Source organism: Xyrauchen texanus, chromosome 1, assembly GCF_025860055.1.
Source record: "Xyrauchen texanus isolate HMW12.3.18 chromosome 1, RBS_HiC_50CHRs, whole genome shotgun sequence".
Classification (NCBI taxonomy): Eukaryota; Metazoa; Chordata; class Actinopteri; order Cypriniformes; family Catostomidae; genus Xyrauchen; species Xyrauchen texanus.
In genome coordinates, this window is record NC_068276.1 from 32597908 (window position 1) to 32608870 (window position 10963).

Sequence of the window (10963 nt, forward strand, 5' to 3'; positions counted from 1 at the left end):
GCGTTACACCCGCACTCAGGTCTTTCAGTAGGTCAGCCTGGTACACCTGTAACACGGCCATGGTGTGCAGTACAACACCAGCCTGACCTGCCGCTTGATAAGCCCTCTCCACTAGCATGGAGGTAGTCCCGCATGGCTTAGTGGGGAGAGTGGGTTTCTTGAGTGATGATGATGAACCCGGTGAGAGATAGCACCCACGATAGTCGAGTATAAATACGTCGAGGGTACATGAACATGTGAAGTATATTGGTTCCTCCATGATTGAAAAAGCTTGTGATGGAGGTCATCAAAGAAAGGAAGGGACTAATACAGCGTACCCTGTTTCTTTTTTTTCTTTTTTATTATATATATATATATATATATATATATATATATATATATATATATATATATATATATATATATATATATATATTATTTGGCCACCAGACAGAAATCTGTCTTATAGTTTGGAGCGTTTGGGGGGGTCTCATGTTCGCGTGGCCAGTCTAGCTGTAGTCTGGCCATAGCCCGAGTAACCAACTTGAGTAATTTCTCAGCCACTTTATTATTATGCGTGAAATATACAGAGGTTCAGCGCCCCCCTCGTGAAACGAAGAAGTGCCGAGGCGTGCTTCAGATTACGAGAAGGATCAGCTGGATCTGGGGAGAGATCGAGCGATATATGAGCCCCATGATGAAAGAGTGGGCACTGACTCCCAGAAGTAAGCGAGGCGAGCGCGAAGCATTTCGCCCGAAAGTAGGTTGCAATGCGCGCACTTGCCCTGCCCCAAGGCGCGAGCAGCATGCTCTTCCCCAAACAAACAAAACAAAATTGATGCGTGTCCCTGACAGTCATAGAACGTTGACAGGGAAACACGCATCGTTTGCTTTGCTTCTCCGACATTTTTCCACCTGTTTCTTTTCTATTTTTATATATATATATATATATATATATATATATATATATATAGAAAGAGAGAAAGGTTCACTGTGCACTGCCTAACATATTCTAAATCCTAGCAGAGGAAAGAACGTTTCTGACAGGCTTGTGAGACACATAGCACAGTTTGCTCTGAAGAAAACGGATCTGACGACACGCTGGTGATGCGTCTATTTATAGACTGGCCACAGGTGCATCTAATGATCATCACCAGCCGAGGCTATAAATTCCGGTCAATGTTCATTGACGTGTTACACACATATTCACAGCTGGTCACAATTCAGGATTGTTCCCAAAAGCGCTTAGCAAAGCGCAGCATCATATTGAAGCTTTTTGTAAAGGGAACAACAGTTTTTAGGTGGTTGAATGTTTCCATCAATAAATTTAAACATGTCTGAGTAAACATCTTCAGAAAGTGCAACAAAAAAGGTTACAAGTGCAAGTTATAGCAACATATTAACCACATATATGAACAATATAACTGCAAAAGATTGTAAAAATTGTCTAAGCAAAATAAACATCTTAAAGATGAAACAAAAAAATATTATAAATATTAACAATATTGCAATAAGTAACAAATGGGCTGTTAAGAATACACGTAATATACATTATATACAGTGCAAGATCCAGACTGTATGGCTGTGCAAGTGATAGTGTGGTGTGTTCTTTGAGTAATATTTATAAATCTCCAGGTCATGTACCCATCCATTGGTGAACTGAACGTGGGCTTCCAAAGATTTATAATTCCGAAATTGTCCAGCGGAATATGCACTGACACAACACGAGATAAGTAAAAATATCAGGAAATGTTATGGGAGGTAAGGCATCAGGGTCGCGGATCCACTGGTCTTTTGGGGCTTCATAAGGATCAACATTTCCGATAATGTTGATTTTCTGAACATAGCATTTCTTGGCATCCAGTAGGAGTTTGTCTCTGTACAAACCATCTTGTTTTAAACTATTTGTAAGCTTACTTAAAAATAGGTAAACTCAAACAATACGACATTTATATGCATTCAGGATCTTTCCTGATCATCAGCGCTGCAGAATATATTGAAGTATATGAAGTAACACCACTTTACACAAGTGTTTTTCACACACGTTTTTGCTTCACCAATAATATCTTTGAGATACTAAGCAACAAGAAATATGATTTTTTTTTCCAAATTTGTGAAGAGACATTTAATGTCTTATAATTTCTTTTAATTACATATGACCTTATTATTTACGAATATCAGAGACCCCAGTAATTGAACTAATTTAAATTCACCAATAAAACTTAGACTTAAACATAAACGAGTCCTTTTATTAATTTCTGCTATCAAATCAACTGCAAGCTTTTTATTCTCTCTTCCAAATACATGTTTTCAATGTTTATTGTGAACACCTCCTGCTTTTTTTACGTGGCAAACTGGTAAAAGGTGACAATTTTAGTTTACCACTTTTTATAGAGCAAGTAGTTATATTAAATATGCAAAGTAAAATATTACTTTGCACCTTCTCAAAAAGTCTGTCTTGCAGGTCAATCTCAAAAATCTTCAACAATTGCAGATCATACAACACATTTTTCTATCTGAAATACAGTACACTTGCTACTGTTGACCACTTGGTTTGATCTGGTGATTGCAACATGGCCAGAGATTCAATATGAAATCCTATTATATCCATCTGGTCTGCAGTCTGTATTGTGTGGTTCTTACTTTTGTTAAACTAGTGAGTAAAACTTTGAGCCCACTGAGGGCAGGCAGAGAAGGAATAAGTGAACAGTAAAGCTATAGCAAGATGTAAAGATTTTCTTAGAGGACTTTATTTCAAATCTCAGATTATTGAGTAGCTCTTTGTGTGATGGGCTGCCACAACAAATGAACGCACTCAGTCCCATACAGAGAATATTTTATGCCTTGGTGGATAGCATATAACTCCAGTATCCTAAAAAACAGAGAGAGAGAGAGAGAGAGAGAGAGAGAGCGAGAGAGAGAGAAAGAAATTGCGTAAATTCCAAATCCTTTTTAATTCATCAAAGCACCTTCTAAATGAAGGGTGAGTTAAACTTTCATACCCCATGAACAAGGCAAACAGCAAACCCCCTTTAAATTCTTTAAATACTTTGCTGACAAACTCTCCTCCTGGGCCTGACAGATCCACCTCCAGGAGTCAGTCTGTATAGTTACCACCTCCAAATATGTTTTTAGACTGATTTTGTACAGCAGAGGTTCCCAACCCTGTTCCTGGAAGCCCCCCAACAGTACACATTTGGATATCTCCCTAATGAAACACACCTGAATCATCTCATCAGCATGTTAGTAGAGACTCTACTGCCTGAATTGGGTGTGTCTGATAAGGCAGATATAGAAAATGTGTAGTAATGGGAGGGCTCCAGGAACAGGGCTGGGAACCACTGGCGTACAGTACCGTAATTGCATCAATCCATTCCTCATTGTGACATTAATATTGCAGTGTTCACAGGAAGTCTTGGAACATCTAATTTAAGACAGTCAGTTTAGTTCATACGAACAATTTTCTAAGTCAGTCATTCCCTCTTTTAATCTTAGTTTTTTTAAAGGAAAAAGCATGACTCAAAGTCACCTTACAGTCAAGCACAAGCAAACTTTGTGCTGATTTGTATGCACAGAAGCAGTTTGTCACACAATGTCAAAGCAGATCAAGCCATTTTGATGAGCAAACTAACTTTTTATGGAAAAATTACATCTTTGAATATGTAAATACACATTGAGAACAAACATATCAAATGCATATATAAGAAATAAAATAAAAACCCCTCCTCTTTTTCCTCTCTTCTTGATCGCTCTTCTTGTCACATTTCCTGCTGCTGTCTGAGTGTGAGCAGGGTGCCGGGGTCAGGTAGCTCAGCTCCATGATAACCCCTCATAAGAGCTGCCAGCATGGCTGACACTCACCATATGGCCCTATGACCCTGTCTTCTTGGGAACAGGACATTGCACAGGAAGGAGAACTCTAGGGAAGAGATTTGTACTCGGCCAAAAGGAATGGAAAAGATATGTACGAATAAATAAAAAAAACTGGGAACATGATGATAAGTAGTTTCGGAAAGCAGTGTGAATTGTGTTAAAAATTAACTATGTAGTTCACAGCTGAAATGCTTGTGCACTGATGATAAGGACTTTCAGCATGGCTGCTCCAAACTAACTATAGAGACAAGTGTTTTAATTGCATGTAGTTGAATAATGTTCATTTTTGGAAAAAGTATTTTATCTCTTATACTGCGATCAATAGTCACACACAGTGTTCGATAAGTTACTCAAAAAAGTAAATAATTACTAACTAATAATTACATTGTCTACAGTTTAATTAGATTACTGTACTAATTACTCTGTCTGAAAAGTACTTGCATTACTTAAGTAATTATTTACAGTAATTAATTACTTAGTAATGCATTAGAACCAACACTGGTCACACACATGTACACACATGTGTGTGACCACATGTACACACACACACACACACATGTTGTGTTTCCATGTTTTATGGGGACTTTCCATAGACATAATGGTTTTTATACTGTACAAACTTTATATTCTATCCCCTAAACCTAACCCTACCCCTAAACCTAACCCTCACAGAAAACCTTCTGCATTTTTACATTTTCAAAAAACATAATTTAGTATGATTTATAAGCTGTTTTCCTCATGGGGACCGACAAAATGTCCCCACAAGGTCAAAAATTTCGGGTTTTACTATCCTTATGGGGACATTTGGTCCCCACAAAGTGATAAATACACGCTCACAAATACACACACACTCACACACACACACACACACACACACACACACACACACACACCTAATATCTGGACAGTTCCCTGGGCTTGAGGAGGGGAACTTGCAGCCTGGCCTTATTAGAATGCTCTGTGTGCGATGAGAAGAGAAGAGCAGCAGCTTTCCCAATGTAGACCCCACGTCACATGCAGGCAGCGGCGGTAGACAGGGGTCACTGCTCCTTGACCTCCCCTTCCTCTTGGGAGATAGTCCAGGTCTGCTTTCTGTCAGGGTGTCTTCCACACCGCACCCCAGGGGGCCACACCATGTGGGAACACATTGTTTTAAACCTTATCATTCTGTGAAGGAAATGGAGAAAGAGAGAGGATACGAGAGAGAGAGAGAGAGAGAGAGAGAGAGAGAGAGAGAGAGAGAGTTTTCAGTTTAAGATGTGTTGATTTTGTTACATTTACAAGGGAACATCATTTTCCTCCACTCAGAATGGAGATTTTTTTTTTCAAAACTCTCTCTTTAGTACTGCATACTTTAGAAAACAATTACGTTAAGAAATGTAAAACAGAGTTTTTAGTAACAAATGATTAGCATGGACATGGCCAGAGACTTCTCTTCTCTTCTCTTCTCTTCTTCTCTTCTCTCTCTTCTCTCTCTTCTCTTCTCTTCTCTTCTCTTGTATTTCTTGTTCATCTCCTCTCGATCGATAGTGTTAATTGGTCTGCTCTGTCAGAGCTGCATTGATTGTGACCACTAATAAAAGAGATATTGATTGGCAGTTTGTTTAACATTGCACACTGCCCTTAAATGCTATCCCAACAGCATCCTTTTCCTGTTTCCAGCACTTCTTAATGTCATGAATTATGTTGCTCGATTATGTGTCTTATATATATATTTAAGCAATATCACACAAGTGTGCGATATGGTCCTACATAAGCACTGCTATGATTCGGCCACAGGCCAAGTGCCGTAGCATGATTACTAGTGTGATATTGCTTATATACAACAGATCAATGAACAAGTATATTTTTTAAAAAAATTGAAAAACTGAGTATGGTAATAAAAACACATTTGTGTATGGAACTACTTTTTTTACGTGGCGGATCAGAATCTGCTGTTGTTGGTTCAAACCAAATGATGCGTTCAAGCCTCCGTTAGTAATTCAAAAATGTCTCTTCAGAAATATTATCATGGCTTGTGCTGTTTGTGTGTGTGTGTGTGTGTGTGTGTGAGAGTGAGTGAGAGAGAGAGAGCTAGATAGAGAGATGGAGAGTGTGTGATCACCTGTTGCCACACCCAAGCAGAGATGCTGTCAGCTTTCAGAAGATCAGCTTTCTCAGTGGAAAAATAGTCATCCAAGTGGGGGTAATTCTCGCAGTCTTTCACTATAGAAACCTCAATGTCCTCCGCCATTTTGAACAGTAATTTTTCTCCTATGTGGAAACTCCAGTAAGAGGTAATGTGCTAACTGTATACAATATATATATATATATATATATATATATATATATATATATATATATATATATATATATATGTTTTCGAGTAACTACATGCCCTGGAAGCTGTGTTCTCTGTTTTCTGATGTAATGTCTAATTAATAATAGTCTGTAGTGTTTATATTTTGACTTGCTGTGTGTATGATCTGAAAGCATTGCTTGATTTTGATCACAGATGAAATGGGGTTTGAGGCGATTGTTTGATTTTGCCAGAAGATTCAGTGGTTTTGTGAATGTAGATTGAAGATTTGGTTTTGTGTTTAAAGTTACATTTACATTTATGCATTTGGCAGACGCTTTTATCCAAAGCGACATTCAGAGCACTTATTACAGGGACAGTCTGGAGTTATGTGCCTTGCTCAAGGACACAATGGTGGTGGCTGTGGGTGAAGGTTTCAAGAAATGTGTTTTAACAATTTAACAAAACTGTAAATTATTTTCAGTTTATTTTTGTCTGCTTTATAATCTCCAATCTTCCAGATATTAATTGAGATCTTACACTAATTTATATTGTATTAGGGCATGGTTAAAAGTGAAAGTCCTCTGTGTGTCCCCTGAGTCTGAGGGAGGGCTTCAGAAACAGTCTTAAGTACTGTACTTCATAGATTTAATTTTCTCCATTAACTATTCAGTGATCAATAGAGTTAGTTTTATCCAATCAATAGGTGCCCAACCACCAGAAGGACAATGTGCATAAGTTAATATTTGCATTTGAAAGTGGCTGATGTCACATGGCCCCATTGGAAATCCATAGCATTTTGTGCAGCTGGATCTTACGGATCTCTGTTTATGGCTGGCCACTATTGATTCGGGCCACCGTATTTACTGCCTGGACAGTGCCATTGGTTTTAATTGTCAAAATGTTTTTAGAAGGCAGATAGACTGCTCACACATTCTCCTTCACCCCTATGTCTTTAACCTTCTATGTCTTGCCCTCACTTATGCCTCTTTTCTTCTTTCTCCCTGTCTGTTCTTTTTTCTGTTTTGTGTTTTAGTCCTTGTGGCATGGAGAAACTGATTTTCATGCACAACCTTCTTAATTTGCTTGTTGTGAATTGTTGTGTGTGTCTGTGTACATCCGAGAAAGAAAATGTGTGAGTTTAAACTGATACCTCTATGAACCCCATGGGACCAGCTTGCATCACTTCTAAGTGTGTGTAGCTGCTTATTGAGCCCTGTTCCTGATGGATTTCTGGTTGTTTACTAACTCATTTTCTGATGTAATGTGTTTTCTCCTGATCTCATGGACCTGCAGCCCAGTACACTTGAGCCTTTTTAAACACATGTTCAGTCAAAGCCATTGCTTTGATTTTATAGCCATACATTTCTTGTCATATTTGATCTTTACACTCTGAATTGACTTGTCTTTTCCAAAATGATAAAAAAAAATCTGTTTATCTTAGAATAAAGGATTTGTTTCTTTATTTATTTATTACAAAAGTAATATAATGTCTATGCATGTGATATTTACTGTAAACACATTTTATTCTTGTGACAGGAATGATCATGTGCAGATCATAGACTATATGATATAAAAATTCATCTCTCTCATCAACTAAGAGAGACTATAGCTAAAAGGAGCATAAATATACACACAACTTACCTCAGTCTGTGTATGTGTATGAGCTCTACCCATTTACAAATTGTGATGAATAACCAATTCTCATATTGTAAAAACATTATCATCTTGTTCAAGAAAATGTCATCAAAATATTTTGACCATGATTCATTTACTTATTTGCTTGTTAAGGCACTTAAGATGTTAAAACAAAGTAGCACTGCACTGAATCACAACTGTCAATCTGACTCTCACAGCTCCTTTAAAAAAACAAAAACAAAAAAAAAAACAACATATGAGATAATGTTCATTATGCAACTCATTATGCAATGCCTCCCCAAACCACTTTTGTATTGGTAAAAAAGGGTTGGTCAGAGTAATTCTTGGGTTAGATTATGTTGCTGGAATAACATCTTGGGTTACTTAAGTGTAACCCTTGTTCCCTGATAAAAGCGGAACGAGATGCTGTGCTGAAAAGCGCTTTGGGAACAACTTAAGGTGTGACCAGCTGTGAATAAGTGTGCAACAAGTCAAAGAACATTGACCGGAATTTATAGCCTCTGCCGGTGTAATCATTGGATGCACCTGTGGCAGGGCTTTAAATAGATGCGTCACAGGTGCATCGTTAGGTATTTTGTCTGAAGAGCAGTCCTGGGGCATACCAGTGCAGCAATGAAGCGCAGCATCTCGTTCCGCTTTTATCTGGGAACAAGGGTTACACTTAAGTAACCCGAGACGTTCCATTTCAAAAAGCTACACTTATGATGCTACGCTGAAAAGCGCTTTGGGAACGAGAATACCCATGCCGCCGCCATGTGGCTGTCTGGACCCCCTACGGTTGTGTAGTGTGCTCACAAGAGCGTGAAAGGTCTCAGACATGAGCTTGAGATGTCAAATCAAGGACATAAGAGCCCGGAGTGGCATGAACATCCAAACTATACAATCTGATGAATGTGTGTGGAGAGGACCAGCCCCATGAAGGGGTCTTAGTCCTAGCAGGAGGCCTCAGTTGCATAGCTACACGAATGAAGCGAGTGAGTAGAGTTGATGTCCCCACAACGGCACCCCGTCAATCAAGGCGTGGCAAGCCACATAGACCCTAAGAGTGGCGGGGCATGTGCCTGCTGACAATTTTTCCTGCAGAAAGTCCAGAACTGAAGCAATCTGGCAGTTAACTGGATCTGCATTATGTGCACTGCACCATCTTTCAAATACACCCCATTTATTGGCATAACATCTTCTGGTAGAGGGAGCCCTAGCGCTTAGAATGGTCTCGATAACTTCAGATGAAAACCCATGTCCCTCAGTTGGTACCCTTCAGTGGCCAAATATTGTCCCCTGCACCTGAGACAGATGGTCCCTCCTTTCTGGAATCACCCAAGGCGAGCCTTCGAGGAGAGACATTATCTCCGAGAACCATACCCTGTTCGGCCAGAATGGCACTATCATTAAGAGGCAGGACCCTTGCTGGCGAACTCTGGCCAAGACTCCCGGGAGCAGAGAAACTGGGGGGAAAGCATACAGATGCATTCTGAGCCATGTATGTGCCATTGTGTCCAGACCCAGGGGGGCTGGGTGACTCAGAGAGAAGTAGAGGGGACATTGCGCTGTCTGTTGGGAGGTGAAGAGGTCCACTTCTGCTCTTGTAAAATCTCAACCAGATTTGTTCCACTACCTTGGGGTGGAATTTCCACTCCCCCATCGGTATTTTCTGTCTGGACAGTAAATCTGCTCCCATTCAGGTATCCAGGGATATAAGCTGCTCTGACTAACAGGAGCTTGCCCTGGGCCCAAAGGAGAATCTGCCGTGCCAATCTGTTGAGCTGGCATGAACGTAGACCTCCTTGATGGTTTATGGAAGGGACTTCCGCTGTGTTGTCCACCCGCACCAAGACATGGTAGCCTCTGGAGGAAGTATTTCAGGGCCAGAAATACAGCCATCAACTTGAGACAGTTAATGTGACAATCGAGCTGACGACCCTCCCATTCCGCTTGAGCTGGACGACCACTTAAGGCCGCTACCCAGCCCGTCAGGGAGGCGTCTGTCATTAGCAACCTGCGACGGCAAGACGCACCTAGAGTGGGACCCAACGTGAGGAACCGGGGTCTGAACCATATAGAAAGGGTACATAGCACAAGGTGTGTACCCTTATCAGCCTAGGGGATTTGCCCCTTGATGAAATCCCCAGGCTTTGAGCCACAAATGAAATGGTCTCATGTTCAAAAAGGCCCAAAGGGATCACCGAGGACGCAGTTGCCATGAGACCATTAGTCATTGATACTGACGAACAGTGCAACCTTGACCTAGCCTGACTTTGCTCAGGGTGTTCTAAATGGACTCGATTCGAGCGAGAGACAATTGTGCCCACATTGTGATCTAATTACATACAATCCACAGATAGGTACTTTTCTGAGTGGGAGAGAGGACGCTTTTCTTGGCGTTGAGCCTCAACCCCAGAGAAACCAGATGAGCTAAGACAATATCCCTGTGCTGTAATGCCAGTTCTTGTGACTGTGCTTGTATCAGCCAGTCGTATATGTAATTCAGAATGCGGATGCCCCAGAATCGCAAAGGAGCCAGTGATGCGTCCATGCATTCCGTGAATGTGCGGGGTGAGACCAAATGGAAGAACCCGATATTGGAAAGCTTCGCTCCCGAAAGCGAACCTCAGAAACTTCCTGTGTTGTGGCAGACTTTCTATATGAAAGTGCACATCCATGAGATCGATCGTGACCAACCAATCATGATGTTGCATTTGTGACACGACCATCTTGATAATTATCATCTTGAACTTGAATGCCCTTGGAGTGATTCAAGCCTCGAAGGTCAAAGATCGGACGCAACCCCCCCACCCTTCTTGGGAACCAGGAAGTATTTTCTGTAAAAACCTGACTCTTTCTCTGGAAGGGGAACACGTTCTATGGCCCCTTTTACCAAGAGATTTTGCAGTTCTTTCCACAGTAGACATGCCTGCTCTGATTTTACGGTAGTGGGGACCACGCCATTGAAACACGGAGGGTGGCGAGCGAATTGAATTCTGTAGCCTTTTTCGACTGTTTTTAGGACCCACATAGAAATACCTGGCAGAAGTTTCCACACTGCCAGGTTCTCTGAAATGGGTATTAATTTTGAAACTTCCTCTTGAGGGGATGTTGAGTGTTCCGCATCCTGGACTAAGGCAGGAAGCAACGGTACACCCACCTTTTGTTGGAAGTCTCTAACTCCCAAAACAC